We start from the raw sequence: 19,032 nt of genomic DNA on the forward strand, positions 1-19,032 counted from the left end.
TGTGGCTCGGTGGTTAAGAATCTGACTAGTATCCATGAGGATGCAGGTTCAATCCCTGGCCTCGCTCAGTGGGTTAAAGGATTCAGCATTACCATGAGCTGTGGTGTAGGTCACAGATGCAGCTTGAATCTGGCATGGCTGTTGCTGTGGTGTAGGCCAGCAGCTGCAGCTCTCAGCCTGGGAACTTCCTTATGCCACAGGTGCAACCCTAAAAGACAAAAAAAAAAAAATCACATAGGCATGGGTAATCTGGCTCAGCCCTCCTTCCTCCTACTGCATCAGTCCACAACAACCTTTCTTTTTGTGTATTTTACCATGGCTAGTCTGGAATTTATAGACTGGAAAGTTTCCTGGGGATGTTTGGTTAGGATTCAAACTGTGCAATGTTTGAGGTAATCACGAATCTCACTGAACCAAAATTCATGTATCCATTCATGTATTTATGGAGCACTGCATTGTTAGAGGAAGGGGGAAAAGCTACTAAGAAATCCTTGTTATTAAAGTTAGAACTTTTAGGGTTGTTCTTTTCCACTGCAGCTGTATCATAGGGTCTGAATCTCTCCTCTCCTCATTTACCTGGTATATCCGTCTTATTGTTTAAAGGCTTATTTCTAGCATCATCTCTCCCTGACCTCTCCGGGTAAATTCATAAGTCTTCTTATGTGCCCTCAAAGCACTTTAATCAAACGTCAGTTACCACTTTATACTGTAATTATTTATGTCTCTGTCCTCCTTTCTACAAGAAGGTGAGCTTCTCAAGGAGAAAATGCTCCTTGCTTATCTTTGTTGGCCTAACTCCTAACACAGTTACTAGAGCAACTAGTGTTTTCGTAGTCACTCAAAGCAAGCACTGTAACTTACGTTATTTCTAAGGGCTGGGGATGAGCAGTGATCAAGAAAAGGTCTCTGCCCTCTGGAGCAAGTGAGAGGTTGCGTGAATGAGCTGACATACTCATCAGCTTCTGGCTCATAGTACATAATGTTTTTAAATGAAAAATTACCATGTCACTGACAACATATTCCAAAGTATGATCCAAGGACTGTCTATAAGTGTTATTGAGTAAAGTATTACATGGTAACATGAGTTTGGGATGTTGAATTAAAGAAAATGAAACAGTCTTGTTTAATGCATATCAGTTAAATAGAGAACTCTTCACAGGAGCCCTAGACATCTGTGTTAATTGAGTTTTTCTTTATGGGTCAATATTCAAAAAGATTTGTTGAGGGAGTTTCTGTTGTGATGCAGTGGAAACAAATCCAACTAGTATCCATGAGGATGTGGGTTCGATCCCTGGACTCCCTCAGGAGATTAAGGATCCAGCGTTGCTGTGAGCTGTGATGTAGGTCACAGAGGCAGCTCAGAGCCAGTGTTGCTGTGGCTGTCACGTAGGCCAGCAGCTGTAGCACTGATCCAACCCCTGGTCTGGGAACTTCCATATGCAGTGGGTGCAGCCCTAAAAAGAAAAAAAAAAAAAAAAAAGATTTGTTAGTAGTCTCTATCTCTATCTTGAGGCAATTGTAAGAGAAAAAACTTTGGTATTTTTTAAAGGGATAGTGCCATCTTTAAATAGTTCATTAATCAATCATATCTGTCTTTTGGTTTAGAAAAAATATGGTTTTAAGGAAGACAGAGGTCATTTATTACAGTTAAACTGTACATCACTTTATGCTCATTATTTATATTTAGATTCAAAAAACTTCCATTGAAGGTCAAATCAATGCTTATGGATTGGCAAACTGTTTGCTGAGATTTTTAGTCATATATTTATGCCATTGTTTTAAGCATATAAGCTGCTTTTATGTAAAAGAGGAAATATGAAATTGATTAAATGCTTAGAAATAACTGTCTGTAAAGTATGTGTATTATGTGTAAAGCAAGTCTTCTTTTATTAAAATGGCCTAATTATTAAAATTTTATGAACTATTTAAATTTTTAAATCAAAAGTAAAATTTTATGCAAGAAACCTATCTAAAATGGCAAAATAGTGTAGAACCACTTGAAAAGTAAGAAAAATTTTAAATATTACATTTTAATAGCAAACAATTCAAATATCATTCTAATAATTGAGGCATGAATAGTGAGATGCATATTTAAATATGCTAAATTATATAAGCACATGTGTTATGCTACCCTTTGGAAAAATGCTTTATACCTGAACACAAAAAAATTGATTCAAATTTAAATAGTATTTTTAGGAGTTCCCATAATGGCTTACTGGAAACGAATCTGACTAGCATCCATGAGGACCCAGGTTTGATCCTTGGCCTCGCTTAGTAGGCAAAGGATCTTGTGTTGTCGTGAGCTGCGGTGTGGCTCACAGATGTGGCTCAGATCTGGTGTTGCTCTGGCTGTGGTGTAGACCAGCAGTCACAGCTCCGATTTGACCCCTAGCCTGGGAACCTCCATATGCAGCAAGTGAGGCTGTAGAAAAAGGCATAAATAAATAAACAAATACATAAATAATAAATATTATTTTTAAATACCAGTTTTAAAGTAGCTACAAAGTTATTCCTTTATTGTGAATATAATTGTTTAAAATACTTATATAAATCAGTGACAGTTAGGGGATAACTATATCATGAAAGATTTGCTGTCTTTGTATGGTTTTATATTTTTAAGCACAGATGTTTCTAGGAAAAAAAATAAGTAGAGGGGATATAGGCTTTGGTTGTTTTCTGAATGGACAAAATTGTTAACAGAGCTGAGGGTTTTTGTAAATAGCAAGTTAATTGTGAAACAAGTAAGCATACTTTTTCAATTAATTTAAAATAAATGTGTTAGGTATCTTTTTTGGACATAGAGTTTTTTCTTTGGTGTCCCTCACAAATAACAGAAAGAACCGAGTACACCTGGATCAGCCTCCCTTAGGTTACTGAAATGATCATGTACCCACAGTAAACTTCACAAAGGCAGACGGAATTGTCACCGTGTCTGTAATTTGCTGTTGTATTTTCCTGTTTAGGTTAAATATGTTACTGGCAAAGCATTCCCTTCTAAAAAAGGCATGATAAGCTAATAAGAAAGCGATACCTTTACTTCCATTGTCAGCAGTCTGATAACTGTTTTCACTCCACTTAGTGTGTATTAGTGGAAAAGCCAAAATAGGCCATGTACGGCTTTGTTAAAACGTATTGGCGTGTTTAGCAATTAGTAGCTTTGCCCTGCCTTTCAAGACTTGTCTGTGTCATCATTTTGTTTTATAAGTTAAGTCTAATTTTATTACATGAAAACACCATGAGAGAACAATTAAATTAAAAAAATGTTACTGTATACCTATTATTTGCAAACTGTTCTAAGTTATGGGGTTGTAAAGCTGCATAAGACAAATACCCTGGTCGCTTGCTGTTTACAAGCCAGTGAGAGAGTCAAAGCATAAATGCATGAGTAAATGAAAAGTTGAGATCTGCCAGAATACGATAAAATTTTAATTGCCACATTTACTCGTAAGGATGTTTTAAAGAGAAGAATGGCATGTGATACAAAACAAATATAGAAACATAGCAAAGAATAATTCACAATTAATGTCTAGTTGGGTGAGCAGGAACACTTTAACGAGAATGGTAGCACATAATTAGGAATGAACCGCACAAGTCTGGGGGACAATCTGAGGGGACTAGAGAGTCCTCAGTAATGCAATAGGCAGAATGATATTGGAAAGAGGGCTACTCAGTGGACCCTGCACAGCAGGATGAAAGATTTACTTCTGCACATCTGTCACTTGAGCAAAGTGTTGCATTAAAAATGTTAGACCTTTAGGCGTTCCAGTCGTGGCTCTTCCGAAACAAATCCGACTGGGAACCATGAGGTTGTGGGCTCGATCCCTGGTCTCGCTCAGTGGGTTAAGGATACTGTGTTGCAGTGAGCTGTGGTGTAGGTTGCAGACGCAGCTCAGATCTGGCATTGCTGTGGCTCTGGTGTAGGCCGGCGGCTGCAGCTCCAATTCAACCCCTAACCTAGAAGCCAAGCAGGTGTGGCCCTAAAAAAAAAAAAAAAAAAAAAGACAAAAAACCCCCAAACAGACAAAAATGTTAGGCCTTTAAAAAATATATATGAATTTCTAGAGTTCCTGTCGTGGCGCAGTGGTTAACGAATCTGACTAGGAACCATGAGGTTGCGGGTTCGGTCCCTGGCCTTGCTCAGTGGGTTAAGGATCCAGCGTTGCCGTGAGCTGTGGTGTAGGTTGCAGATGCGGCTCGGATCCCGTGTTGCTGTGGCTCTGGTGTAGGCCGGTGGCTGCAGCTCCGATTCAACCCCTAGCCTGGGAACCTCCATATGCCGCGGGAGCGGCCCAAGAAGTAGCAAAAAAAAAAAAAAAAAAAAGACAAAAAAATATATATATATATCTGAATTTCTGGAATACTTCTTGTTTTAGTTGGATAGAAATACAAAAATGTATGTAATTTTTATGACAGCTGAGAGAATTGCTATTAATGGTGGATTTATGGCAAGCATTGAGCAAAAATCATTAATGAGAACTATTATATCCATGTTTTTATAAGAAAATGAATACTTAGACAAGTTGCTGTTTACCTTGTGAGTGGCAGAGTTGTGAACCTCTTTCTAACCATCTAGCCTCCTGCTGCTGGTGCCTGCTTCTGTATCACACTGGGCTGAACAATCTGTATATGTTCCTTATGATAATTCTATAAAGTAGGTTTTATTTATCCCCATTTTATAAGTGAAGGAACTGAGATTTAGAGAATGCAATAGTGAAAATCATAAATTTAATTTTAAATAATACCAGGTATGTAAATGTTATATAACTAAGATTCCTTTTATATGAAATAGTTTTTGCTATTAAAAAAAACATTTACTTTGCAGTAATGGATATAATTTTAAAGATAATTGAAACTTGTACAGTTAAGCATAAGGATATTCCTCAAAGTTAAGCAAATTCTTCCTTATATGATTTCTTATAGTGATCAATTTCTGAAGTCTTATGGGGAAGAATTTTTAATTATAATTTCTAAAATATTTAAACCTATTCATCACAGCAGTAATTATTAGGATAAAAGAATTTCTGCTTTTTTCAGGTAGGATAATTGCTGTATAGAATTAAATGTTTCGCAAGTAATTTTACAATTTTCCTAATTAAGATAGAAGTAATTATTTCTGCCCTAAGACTGCTTCAAATTGAGAGTAGCTCTATTGGAAAAGAGGGAATTTTAAAAGGAGTGTAGATATGCACTAAGAAGCTTTGTATGCTGTTGTCCAGAAGTAGATAAATAAATAATGGCTGAGTTAGAAGGATAGTTGGTTAAAGATTCAAAGACAAAGAGTAAAAATGCAATTCAACGTTTGCTGATCCTGTGGATAACAGAGAGCTCATTGAATAAAATTCTCCCCACCCCCTTTTGGAAACTGTTTCTCTACTCTCCAACCCTGCTTCCTTATTTAGTTGTTCCTGATGTTGGAACCACTATTTTTTTTTTTTTTTGCAAATGTTAATAAAGTGAAAACATTTAAAAAGTCAATGTTATAAAAGTGAAGATGTCCCTTAAACTGTCTTATCATTTAAACCTTTACCTTTGCTGGAACCAAACTTTTTTTGACTTCATATGGGGTCCTGTTTAGTAAACAGAACTGTTATGAGAAAGGAGTTAGTGGAATTTCCATGACGAGGCTCTTCCTCTTCAGCTCTGGATGAAGGAAAACCCAAGAACTAACTCTACCGCTCTGTCGGGATACTTGACTCCTAAATGTGTTCTTTCTTTCTTTCTGAGATTCAGAGTTTATATATTTTGTAAGAATTGAGCCCAATTTTCTGGACAACACACTTAAAATAGTCCCTCTCATGTCTTACCATTACATATAGAACCTGACCAGATGCTTATGAGCTTATTTCTCTCATCTATCATTTTCACATGGAAAGCTATTTTAAAGACAATAAAGCCACTGTATTCCTTACAACACCAGGAAATCGCACTCATAGGAATGGTGGTGCACCTAAAAAAGCAAAATCACCAAAATATTTTTTGCCCTCAAAGAACTGTACTTCCTGAAGAAAAAGGAATAAAACAAAAAACAAATAAAAGGATCAAACAAAACATCTAATACTCTATTAGGAGACTTGGCATTTTTGCAACATTAAATTTAAATATAAGCCCTCACATATGAGGAGATATTATATGGACAGAATGAAGGGGCTTTTGAACTTTAGGACAATATAAATATATATCCTTCTTTAAAATTGTTGGACAGCATCAACATGTTTTTTCAAAGGCCACTTACCTAGTGTCTTTTATGCTGAAAGGTTTTACTTTTCATGTTGCATGACTGAGATTATATTATCATGCTTTAACCGAATGAAATTACCTTTTCCCTTTTCTGATAAGAAAGTAAATTAGGAGCAAACATGATACAAGGTACAGTGGATTGTCACTGCAGTACCAGGAAAAAGGAAGGCATAAGGTAGCAGAAACGACCCATGGGATTATCTAGAGGGAGTAGCAGCATGAGCAAAATGTTAGGCCATAACTCAGGTCAAAGTAAGAAAACCATACCAAAAACAGAATTTTAGACAAAAAGTTTGCTTTCCTACCCACTTTCTTTTGATGCCTTTAGATGTTCGATTTGGCTGCTAACAAAACTTTTTTCACTATCAAGTATAGCCTGCACAGTACTTGCAATCTGACACATGCTTTAATAATATTCACTACTTTTTTCATCTAGAGCTTCATTATCATTCATTGGAAACCTTGTTTAATTCACATGCATTCATCAGTCACTGTCTCCCTCTCTGTGGATCCAGAATGTTTCAGTGAGTTTCTCAACAGTCATCACTTACAGTAACAACTCCCCACCGATGTGCAGGGAAATAAATGATATAGACGGCTGGAATGTGTCCCTGTGGTGTGTTTGGAATCCTAGCTTTCCTTCCAGGTTCAGTAATACAGGGAGAGAGAACAGACTAGCCTGGCTTGAAAAGGTTAGGCTGAAGATAAGGATTTGGCTGTGTAAACCATGACTTCACAGTGTCAGGATGTGAGAGTACACTTTTCAAAGACAGGAAGGATGCTTGTTTCAGGATCTTCACCAATTTGTCATTTAAATTACCAGGTATAATACACAACCTGAGGTCGGCGGGGCGGGGGGGCGGGTGGTGGATGTAAGCACGTCAGAGAAAGAAGACTTTGGGAAAAGTACTTTGTAATACATGGGAGAGTCAGAATGGTATTCACGGCTTAAGACATATGTCAAATGTATATGTATAGACAGATACTTCAGACTAAAATGCATGTACCCACATGCACTTATAGCCATGGGGTAGTGTATATCACTAGGAATTGACTGAATAGCACCTAATGCATATTAAATAAAAGGATGAAGATTTCTCTTACAGAGGAGAACTAAGAATGCAAATAAATGCAGAATTTGTTTTGTCAACATACTTTGTAGCTATATTTCATTAGCATACTTGTGTGTATGTGTACGTCCATTTATGCAGTAAGTTGGCTCCCCAATTTTTATTAGTGTATCTCATCTCTTTCCTTCTTAACACTTAGAAAAATTTTAACTATAAATTTATTTATTTATATTATGAGATAGACTGAAAATTGCACAAAGGCAAGAATCATGCCCGTGTCAGTTTATTCATCCATGCATAGGACTTAGCCTATGGCCTGGCTCATAGGTGTCCAATAAATATTTGTTGACCAAATGAATGAATGTATACAGTACACACAGAGCATTCTGCATATTTCACAGGTATCATTTTTCATTCTGAGCAATTAGTTCTGGGTATAGAGAAGCAGGAAACAGCTGTGCTGGTGCTTTCAGTGTAATATCCTCAAGAGAGTCCATTTCCTTCGTTGCTTTCTTTACACTTAGAGGCTCTGTTGCAGGAGCTAGGAAGTCAGCTGGGCTGAGGGCAGATACTTCTTTTGCCATCTACTGGTTGCTTAATCTTGGGCACATCACTTCGCCTCCTGGTGCCTCCACTTTTTCCTTTGTAAAAGGAGTGAATAGCTTCTCTCAAAGGGAATTTTAAAAAAGTAAATGATTTAAGGCATGGTCAGTGCTTAGAAAAGTACCTGGAACACAATAAGCTCTCGGTAAATACTGGTCTTTCTATGCGTATTATTATTCTAGGAATTTACTCAGTTCTGGGGTTAGATTATACTACAGTGACTTCAGTGCCCTTCGCATCTCAGTTCAATACCAGGAAAGTTTACTTCTCTCTCATACTCGTGTTCAGCACGGGACCCCAGGGAAGCTGTGATCATCCGAGTCCCTCCGGGGTGCAAAATGGTGGAGACGCCACATCAGTGCTTATTTTCTCGATGACTGCAGTGGAGGGGCGGGGACATGGAGACGCGTTCCTTGGCTCTTAAAACTTTTGTCTGGAAGTGACTCGCTTCTCGTGTTTTATTCGCTGAGGGAAGTCACATGGGCATGTTTTCTTTCAAAGCAGATGGAGGAGTATCTTCAAGGTGTGCAGAGGAGGGGAGATGACAGCTCCTCACTCGTGGGCTGTCGGTTGGCGTTTGTGTTTTTGTTCAGTCTTGACCTTGATGATCACCACCAAGTCTTCAGCCGAGCCGAAAGTCAAGTTTTCACTGTATTTTATGCATGTGTTTAGCAAAATATTCCTGTGTTCCTCTTACCCTTTTCTCTGTTCCACTGAGTGGCTTTTGTTATCAAATACCAAGTAACCAATTAGCAGTTTCGTCATGCTTTACCAGATAAATTCAGTTTTCCCTCTAGTTTATGAAGGTGATTGATTTCTGGGAAGGGAGAAAGGGTCCCTTTTAAGAAAATGAAGTGCATTCGCATAAGCCTAAAATGTAATCATCAGAAATTTCATGGAGGAAAATTATGATTTCCTGAACCCTATTTATATTAAAATAACACCAAATTCCAATGAATGGCCACCATTGCATAGATAATAACGTTAATTTCATAATACAACCTCACTGGGAATCGTTCCTTCATTAATTACTGGCTGTTTACTTACACTTTCCCAGCAATTATGTACTGTACTTGTAAAACCACACTTTTGAACAAAACATACAGATGTTGATACTCAGTGTTTCTCTAATTCAGTCGTGCAAGGCAAAAACAAAGCTATGAAGACCAAAATAAATAAGTTGTAGGAAATAATACGCAGGATCTCGCATGCACCCTCCTGGCTGACATCATTGAGGTGTCACACATGAGGTTATAGCTGCCATAAACTTGCAAATTCAAGCAGAATTCTAGTGCAGCATGACCATCTGTACAACCATGGGGATGGTGGCGCAGTGGTTCCTGTTGTGTCCCCCTGGCTGCTCTCCAAGTGCAGGAAATCTAAATCTCCCTCATGGAGAAAGTGCTTATCAACCTAACTTAGGGTATTAAAAGAAACTTGAGAGTGCTCAAAATGTACTGACCTAAATAGGCTTATCACAGGGTAAACATTTTTAATCATGCTTACAAATTATTAATAACAATCACATCTAGAGTTCACACTTCTTAAAAATGTATTACAGTAATCATCATTATTACTTTTTTTTTGTTTCCTGGAATGGCTCACATATTACAGAAGAATATGGCAAAGTGTATCTTGCTACGTTTTGCTACATTGAACTGTTAAATAGGAATGGTAAAGGAGTGATTTAGTTTAAGAGTCAGCAGTGTATACTGATGAGTGTCAGTGGGAAAGCAGAGGGAAGAACATGTAAGAATAAAAGGAAAGAAATATATCTTATTATACGTATTATACTGCGATAATATGTCTTTAGCACCAAGAACATTGCCTAACACAGGATAAAAAAATACTCAGTAAATATCTTTTTGAATGGAAACATTGAAGGAAAGAGTGAAGGATAAAGTTAGATAGGGCTATAAACAGAAAAGAGAGTGCCAGTTTCCTAGACTGGTAACCTGGCACACATGCCAAATATAATGGTCTTGAAACATCAGCCTTTTATAGGTGTATCATTCTTCCTGCAGAAGAACTGCTAAAGATTCTTGACTTGCCAATAAACAGTTATTATCCATTAGAAAAAAAGGGGGGTGAGTTATTTTGTATACTCTCTCATGATATCTAAACATTTTTCTATCAGAAATTTTTGAGAAAAATTGTATTAAAACTGTGAGCCTCTCCCTCCCAAATACATAGACACATATCCCTCAAAATTCCACATGCCGTTTCAGGACCTTTGCGAAACTATAAAGCTCACTCATCAGTTAGTGATGAGTAAATTACCATGTATTTCTTTTTAATAAATGGGAGTGCTAGGTATAAGTCACATAGGAAAGCAGATTTTGAAAACTGAAGGGGAAAAAAGTACAAATTTCATGACCAGAAATTCAACAACAAAAAAAGCTTTCAATATTTATATCAGATTTTACAAACATAATTGTGAGCATATGATAGAAAAAAGTGCCAACAAAAAAGAAACCATGGTGAGTGAAAATATGCTTTAATTAAGAAAAATGTAAAGAGGAACACAGATGCAGAGGAACAACACAAACCTATGAATGAGTGTCAGAAAGACCAGCCCGGAATGAGCTGGGTTGTAGTCTACAAACTAACTCCCCCATCAGATCCCGAGATGGCAGGGACAAGGCACTCTCCCTCCGCATGGATCCAGGAGTCCACAGAGGGTGCAAAATGCTGCTTCATTTTTTCTAAAAGTATGCAATTAGCTCATGTAATCGGCCTCCTAGGAACTTCCTCAAGCCCTACTTATACTTAGTCTTTGTCCTTTTTGTTTGTTTATTTGTTCGTTTTGTCTTTTTAGGGCTGCACCTGCAGCACGTGGAGGTTCCCAGGCTAGGGGGTGGAATTGGAGCTACAGCGACTGGCTTGCGCCACAGCCACTCATCCTCTTTTCTATCCTCTGCGTTCTCCACCCTCTAGGAGCCAAGCTTCTTCCAGATTATACAAGACCAGAGCCACAGAGATGCCTATAATAACTTCTTACCAAAGAGTTTTCTTGGATCAGTATAATATCTATATTTCTGGGGACCTCATTTGTTAGGGGCTCAAGACTCATCAGAGTGGAGCATCTAGGAGTTCCCGTCACGGCTCAGTGGTTAACGACAAACCCAGCTAGCATCCATGAGGACATGGGTTCGATCCTTGGCCTCGCTCAGTGGGTTAAGGATCTAGTGTTGCTGTGAGCTGTGGTGTAGGTCACAGACACATTGCTATGACTGCAGCTTCAATTCAACCCCTAGCCTGGGAGCTTCCATATGCTGTAGGTGCAGCCCTAAAAAGCAATAAAATAAAATAAAATAGAACAAAACAGAAAAGACATAAGAAATGAAAAAGATACTTGGAGATTTGAACATTCATTACCAATGATTTTTTTTAAGTAGAAATGACATAATACAGTTTTTCCAAAAATCACTATTTTAGTTTATATTAGAGGGAAGAATGAGTTCCATTGAGATGCATGATTTACTCTGTCATTTATGCATTGAATTTGGTTAATAGCCATTCAGTATTTATGTCTCTCTCCAGTAGATGAGGGAGTCAGCTCGCAGTGAAAACTGACAGCTCTCCTATGCATCCTCCTCCCCCAAAACAAACAAAAGGAAAGTGATGCACCTTTATCATTTCCTCCCAGCACATCTCTGACCTCAGCTGTCTCATAGGCAGTGTTCTTTACCAAAGCACTCGTAAGTGTGGCTGGTTGACTGAATATTGGTACATGAGTTGATACCCAAAGACAAGTAAAAAAATAAAATTAAAAAAAAAAAAAAAGGAGTTCCCATCATGGTACAGCGGAAACAAATCTGACTAGGAACCATAAGGTTGCAGGTTTGATCCCTGGCCTCGCTCAGTGGGTTGAGGATCCAGCATTGCCCTGTGAGCTGTGGTGTGGGTCGCAGACGAGGCTCAGATCCCGCCTTGCTATGGCTGTGGCGAAGGCTGGCAGCTACAGCTCAGATTAGACCCCTAGCCTGGGAACTTCCATATGCTGTAGGTGAGGCCCCAAAAAAGAAAAAAAAAAAAAAAAAGATAAATTAACCCTAGAATTATTATTTATGCAGAGTGGTTTGTGGAATATAGAAGATGAAGAAACATGTTTTTCATCATTAAAAATAAATATCATGAAAGGATAGGGTGCTGAATTTGGAAATTAAAAATTTTAGTTTGTGAGAGAACACTGTAAACCAACTATAATGGAAAAAATCATTTAAAAAACTGAATTAGTATAGCTATTATATATGTGAGTATAGGAAATTTTACGTATATAGAGAGATTTTGATAGGGTGGGGACTTTTTTTAGTTGAATTTTATTTTAAGATAATTATAGATTCACATGCAGTTTAAGAAATAAGACAGAGAGATCCTATGTGCCTTTTACCCAATTTCTAGCAATGGTAAAACCTTGCAAAAATAATAACATATAATCAGAATATTGATACAGTCAGGGTAACAACATTGGCATTATCACAAGGATCCCTCGTGGTAATTTTTTATAGTGACATCCCCCTCCCCCTGGATTCACCCTGGCAGACATTGATCTATTCATTTCTGAAACTTGGCCATTTCAAGAATGTTATATATATGGAATCATTGTGGTGGTGTTTTTTTTTTTTCCCCTCAGCATAATTCTGCAGATTCATCCAGGTGGTTGTCTATGGCAATGTTTCGTTTTATTGCTGGGAAGTATTTCATGGTATGGAGGTACCATGTTGGTTTATTGGAGGACATCTGAGTTGTTTCCAGTTTGGTTGGCGGAGAAGGAGGGGCTGTTACAAATAAAGCTGCTATTGGAGTTCCTGTCATGGCGCAGAGGAAACGAATCCAGCTAGGAACCATGAGGTTGCGGGTTTGATCCCTGGCCTCGCTCAGTGGGTTAAGGATATGGCGTGGCCATGGACCGTGGTGTAGGTCGCAGATGTGGCTTGGATCTGGCATTGCTGTGGTTGTAGTGTAGGCCAGCACCAATTAGACCCCTAGCCTGGGAACCTCCATATACTGTGGGTTTGGGGCCACCCCCCCAAAAAATTAATTAAGCTGCTATCAACATCTGTGTACATATTTTTGTGTGAACATAAGTTTTCATTGTGCTACAGTAAATGCCCAGAAGTACAATTACTGGGTCAAATGATAGTTACATATTTAGTTTTTTATGAAGCTACCAAACTGTTTTCCAGAGTGACTATACTATTTTTTATTTCCACTAGCAATGAATAAGAAATCCAACTTCTCCATTTTCTTGCCAATATTTGGTATTGTCTCTATGTTTTATTTTAGCAATTCTGATAGAAGGAAAGTGCTATCTCACTGTGGTTTTAATTGGCCTATCCCTTATGGCTATTAGGATAGCCATATAGAATATCTTCTCCTGTGTATGTTTTCCATTTTTATATATTCTTCAGTGAAATATGTCTTCATGTCTTTTCCCATATTCTAACTGGATAGTTTGCTTTTGTACTGTTGAGTTTGAAACTTTTCTGTAAATTCTAGATATCAGCCCTTTGTCAGATATATGGTTTGCAGATATTTTCATTCCCTTTTTGCATCCTCTTAACATGTTCTTTTTATTATTGAAGTATGGTTAACTTACAATAATACACTAGTTTCAAGTGTATAACATAATAATTTGACATTTTCATAGACTATACAGCATAGAAAGTTATATAAAACATAACTTGTTCTTTTGTAAATCAACTATTTTTAATTTCTGCAAAATCCATTTATCAGTTTTGCTTTCAGGGTTTGTGCTTTTGGTGTCAAGTCTAAGAAGTCTTTAACTAGCCCTATCCCAAAGATTTTCTTCTTTTTTCCTAAAATGCTTATAGGTTTAGAATTGTTTCTGATCCACTTTTACTTAATTTGTGTATAAGATGTGAGATTTAGGTCAGGGTTTATTTTTTTTGCTTATGGACGTTCAATTGTTCCTGCACAATTTATTGAAAAAACTCTTTCTTCCATTTCTTTGGTTCCCCACCTTTGTGAAAATCAGTTGGGTACACTGGTGTGAATCTATTTCTTGGTTCTCTCTTCTGTTTCATTAATCCATATGTCTATTCCTTGGCCTTATCACAAAGTCTTGTTTGTTGTAACTATATATCTCAAAATTAGGTAAACTGATTTCTCCTGATTTATCCTTCTATCTATAAATTTTAGAATAATATTTATATTTACTAAAACTCTTGCTAGAATTTTGATATTAATTTGGGGAGAATTGAAGACTTTATTATATTGAGACTTCCGCTCTATGAACATGATATGGTATGCCTTTCCATTGTATTTAGATATTATTTTATTCCTTTTATCAACATTTTATAGTTTTCATTACATAAATCCTGTACATATTTGGTTAGATTTGTACCTAAGTGCCTCTCTTTTCATTTGTTATTTTTACGTCATATTTTAATTTCAGTATCTATATGTTAATCGCCGGCCTACAGAAACACAATTGCTATTTGCATGTTTATCTTGTAGCCTATGAACTGCTAAACTCAGTAAGTAGTTCTAGGAGGTTTTGATAGATTTTTTTGTGATTTTCTACGTGGACAATTATGTCATCTGCAAATAGGGACTGTTTTATTTCCTCCTTTCCTATCTATATTACCTTTATTTTCTTTGTTGTTGTTACTCCTTATTGCATTGGCTAGAAATCCCAGTACCATGTTGAATAAGCAATGATGAGAGCAGACATTTTTGCTTTGTTCCCAATTTTAATGGAAAGGGATTCAGTCTTTCGACTTTAAATATAATTTTGGCTCTAGGTTTTTTATGGATATTTTTATCAAGTTGAGGAAGTTGATCTTTGTTCCTGTTTTTTTGACGATGTTTTCTATGATGAATGAATGTTGAATTTTGTCAAATTCTTTACTATATTGGTTATATAATTATATGGGTTTTTTTTCTTCTTTAGGTGTTAATATAGTGATTATATTCATTGATTTTCAAATATTGAACCAGCCTTCCATCCTTGAAATAAACTCTACTTGGTCACCTTGTATAATTTTTATTATATATTCCTGAATTCTATTTACTAATATTTTGCTAATGATTTTTGTTTCTGTATTTATAGGGAATATTTGTAGTTTTCTTTTCTTTGTACTGTCCTTGATTTTTGAATTGGTGTAATAGTAGCTGTAAATTAGCCTAGAAGTGTTTCTTCCTGTTGTATTTTCTAGAAGAAATCATATATAACTGGGGATAATTTTCACCAAGTGTTTGATAGAATTTTTCAGTGAAATCATCTGGGCCTGAAGATTCCCTTTTTTTTTTTTTTTTTTCTTTTGTCTTTATAGGGCTGTGCCAGCAGCATATGGAGGTTCCCAGGCTAGGGGTCTAATCAGAGCTGTTGCTGCCAGCCTGTACCACAGCCACAGCAACGCCAGATCCGAGCCGCGTCTGCAACCTACACCACAGCTCACAGGGCAACGCTGGATCCTTAACCCACTGAGCGAGGCCAGAGATCAAACCTGCAACCTCATGGTTCCTAGTAGGATTTGTTTCCACTACGCCAGGATGGGAACTCCCCCTTTTTTTTTTTGAAGTAACATATTAAATTTCCTCAAAAGTTTCAAAGCTGTTCATATTATCTATTTCATAATGAGCTGTGGCAGTTTGTGCTTTCCAAGGAATTGGTCCCTTTTGTCTAAGCATTTCCTTATTATAGTTTTGACGTCTACCCTGTTTCATTCCTAATATCAGTAATCGTGTCTTTCCTGTTTTTCTTTGTAAGTTTCATCAGTCTTTTCAAAGAACCAGCTCTTTGTTTTATTGATTTTTTCTATTTTTTTGTTATCAATTTCATTGATTTCTACATTTATCTCTTTTATTTCCTTCCTTCTGCTTGCTTTGCTTTTTCTTTTACTATGTTCTTAAAGTAGGAATATAGATTATTGATTTGAGACATTGCATTTTTTCTAACATATGCATTTAGTACTATAAATTTCTGTATTGGTATTATTTTAGTTGCATACCACAAATTTGATGTTTTTACGTAATTTTCTTTCAGTTCAATTTTTTGTTTGTTTTCCTTAGAGAATTCTTTTTGACTCATGGGTTATTTAAAAGTGTTTTTCCTTAATTCCAAAATGTTTGGAGATTTGACTTTTATCTTTCTATTATTTCTATTTTTATTCTATTTCTGTGGAAGAATAGACTGTATTATTTCAATTCTTTTAAATTTGTTAATATGCTCTATGATGCTAATCTGTCTTGGTAGATGTTCCATAGTCTCTTGAAAACAGTGTGTATTCTGCTCTTGGATGGAGTGTTCTAAAAATGCTGGTTGATGGTATTGGTAATTTTATTTTCTCTAAAGTATTTATTTATCTGAAATTAATATTGATACTCCTGCTTTCCTTTTATTAATATTTGAATTTATATATAATATTTATCCTTTCACTTTCAACCTGCCTATATTGCTGTATTTGAAGTGGATTTCTTATAGACAGCATTCTTTTTGAAGGATTATTTCTTCTTTTCTGTTTATTCTCCCTGCTGTGACAGTTCTCTTCCTGCAGCACATAAAAATTTTACACTTCCTTTGTCCACTATAGCTTTGAACGTGAAATATACCATCATTCTAGCTGATCATTCTGTAGATGAGATATCATTTTTTCTTTGGCTGCTTTTTAGGTTTTTCTTTGTCCTTACTTTTTAGGAATGTAATTATAACATGTCTCGGCATGCGCTTCTTAGGCTTTATCATGTTTGGAGTTCACTCAGCTTCTTTTTTTTTTTTTTTAATTTTTTTATTTTCCCACTGTACAGCAAGGGGGTCAGGTTATCCTTACATGTATACATTACAATTACATTTTTTCCCCCACCCTTTGTTCTGTTGCAACATGAGTATCTAGACCACTCAGCTTCTTAAATCTGTACATTTGCAGGGTTTTGCCAGATTTGGAAAATATTCAGTCATTGTTTCTTCGGGCGTTATTTGAGTTCTGCTTTCTTTCTCATCTCCTTCCAGGATCCCAATAACCCAAATATTAGATGTATAATCCATAAATCTCTGAGGATCTAGTCAATTTTTTTTCAGTCTGTTTCTTCTTTGTTGTTTCAGATTGGATGATTTCTGTTGTTCTGTCTTCCAGTTAACTACTTTTTTTGCTGTATCCTCCATTCTGCTGTTGAGCTCATCTCCTGAGGTTTTTATCTTGGTTACTATATTTGTTAGTTCTTAAATTTTCATTTAATACCTCTTTATATCTTTTATTCTTTGGCTGAGACTGTTTGGGTCTTTGCTGAATCTTTTTTTTTTTTTCTTTCAAGCATGTTCATAATTCCTCACCGAAGCCTTTTTAAATCATGGCTCATTTAAAATCCTTGTCAAAAAAGTCTAATATCTCTGTCTTCTCAGTACTGGCACCTACAGATGATCTTTTTACATTCCATATGAAATCTTCCAGGTTCATGGTATGACACATAGTTTAAGATTAAAACCTGGATTTTTAAAAAATTATTATTATTTTCTGAGAATTTTTTTTATCTCATTTAAATCTTCTGTTTTAGTTGACTTTCCCTGACATTGCTCCACCAGGAAAATGGGGAGCACTGCCTCCTCACTGCAAGATGGAGATCGAAATCTAGGTTCCACACTTCCCTTCCATTGACATCCAAGGAGTGGGCCAGGGTGGAGGAGTTCCAGCTCCCCACCTGGTGTCCACTAATGGGATGGCCACATTCCTGTTGGTCAGTGGTAAAAGTCCTGACTCTACTATGCCTCCTCCTGACACCACCCCAATGGGAAGAGAAGGATACTTCATTACTGGTCAATAGAGGTGGATCCAGGCCCTCAACATGCTCACCACTGACTCCAAGGATGGGACACATTGGCACCAGCCAGCAGAGATGAAGGTCCTGGCTCCCTATTTGGGCTTCCCTGATACCACCCCAGTTAGGGTGCCTCATTACACCATCATGAAGTTTCACATCTACACTTCCCACTCATCCTTTGCTAGTGTGGGTGGCAGGGCACAGTTTCTCTGTGGTGTTTGACTGGAATACAGTAATTGTCTGAAACTTGCCTATCTTCCTAGGATGCCCCTTTCTTGGTCTTTTGGCTAGAGAAACAGGTTTTTGTTGGGGCTTTTTGTTGTTGCTCTTTTTGTCTGTACCCATTGGCCTATCTGGGTTGTTAGCTAGCCTCTTGGTCTCTAAATCTAGGGCAAATGAGACATAAAGATAATCCAGAGAACTCACCACTTTGTTGTTCCTCTGGCCCTATGGTCCTTAGCCAGTCTGCCTTCTGCTCTCCACCTTTCAGAGTTTTGTTATGTTTGTTTTATATACAGTGTCCAATTTTTTTCAGTTGTACTTAATGGAAAGAATCGAGGAAAGTATGTTCGTGGTTAGAAATTTAAGAAAACATTAGATCCAGGTCTCCCCTGGTGAATTCAGTTACTTAATTTTAACATATTTTCAAGGAATACCATTATATCAAGATTTTAGCATGGTCTTCCTTAAACTGCTGAGATTAGTCTGTATTAGTTAAGGATAGAACTCATCTTATGTTAAAGTAATGATAGAGGTACACTACTTGTAGTAGCTAATCACAAGATAATCATTATTTTGACAGCAAAATAAAATCGTAATGTTTGAGAAAACAAGTATATTAAAATATACCAAAGTGATGATAATTTAATATTCTTTTTTATATATTCTTTAAGTTGATGTGTTCTTCTACTATTAAGCTTTAGGGGGAAAAAAAACCATAAAAATCTAAATTTTTTCCAAAGTAAATTACTGTTCTCAATGACTATATGTATCTGTAGATTTTCAAGGTTAAAAAATTATTTTAATTCATTGAATATTTATTAAAAACATAGTATGTGTCAGATATTATGCTGGAGAGATAATGATGAAAAAAATGCAGTTTCCAACTTAAACATAGTGTTCTCCTACAATGAAATATTAAAATAAAAACCAAATTTGAATCTTTTATGAAAGCATTTTGTATGTTTTTATGAATAATGCTGCCCAGGAAAATTAGAATATTATCTTTTGGGTATATTATTCCAAATACTATACAGAGAAAGACAGACTTCTCAAGCAGCAGCACTTAACACTAATGTTTATTGAAATTAAATTGAAAACAAAAATGATATTATAAAAT

General features: G+C 36.5%; 1 protein-coding gene across 8 annotated transcripts in view; it reads left to right on the forward strand.

Annotated features, from left to right (window-relative positions):
- NBEA (neurobeachin) overlaps positions 1-19,032 on the forward strand; it is a 636,767-nt gene that overhangs the window by 372,647 nt on the left and 245,088 nt on the right. The window lies entirely within an intron of this gene.

Source organism: Phacochoerus africanus, chromosome 13, assembly GCF_016906955.1.
Source record: "Phacochoerus africanus isolate WHEZ1 chromosome 13, ROS_Pafr_v1, whole genome shotgun sequence".
Lineage (NCBI taxonomy): Eukaryota > Metazoa > Chordata > Mammalia > Artiodactyla > Suidae > Phacochoerus > Phacochoerus africanus.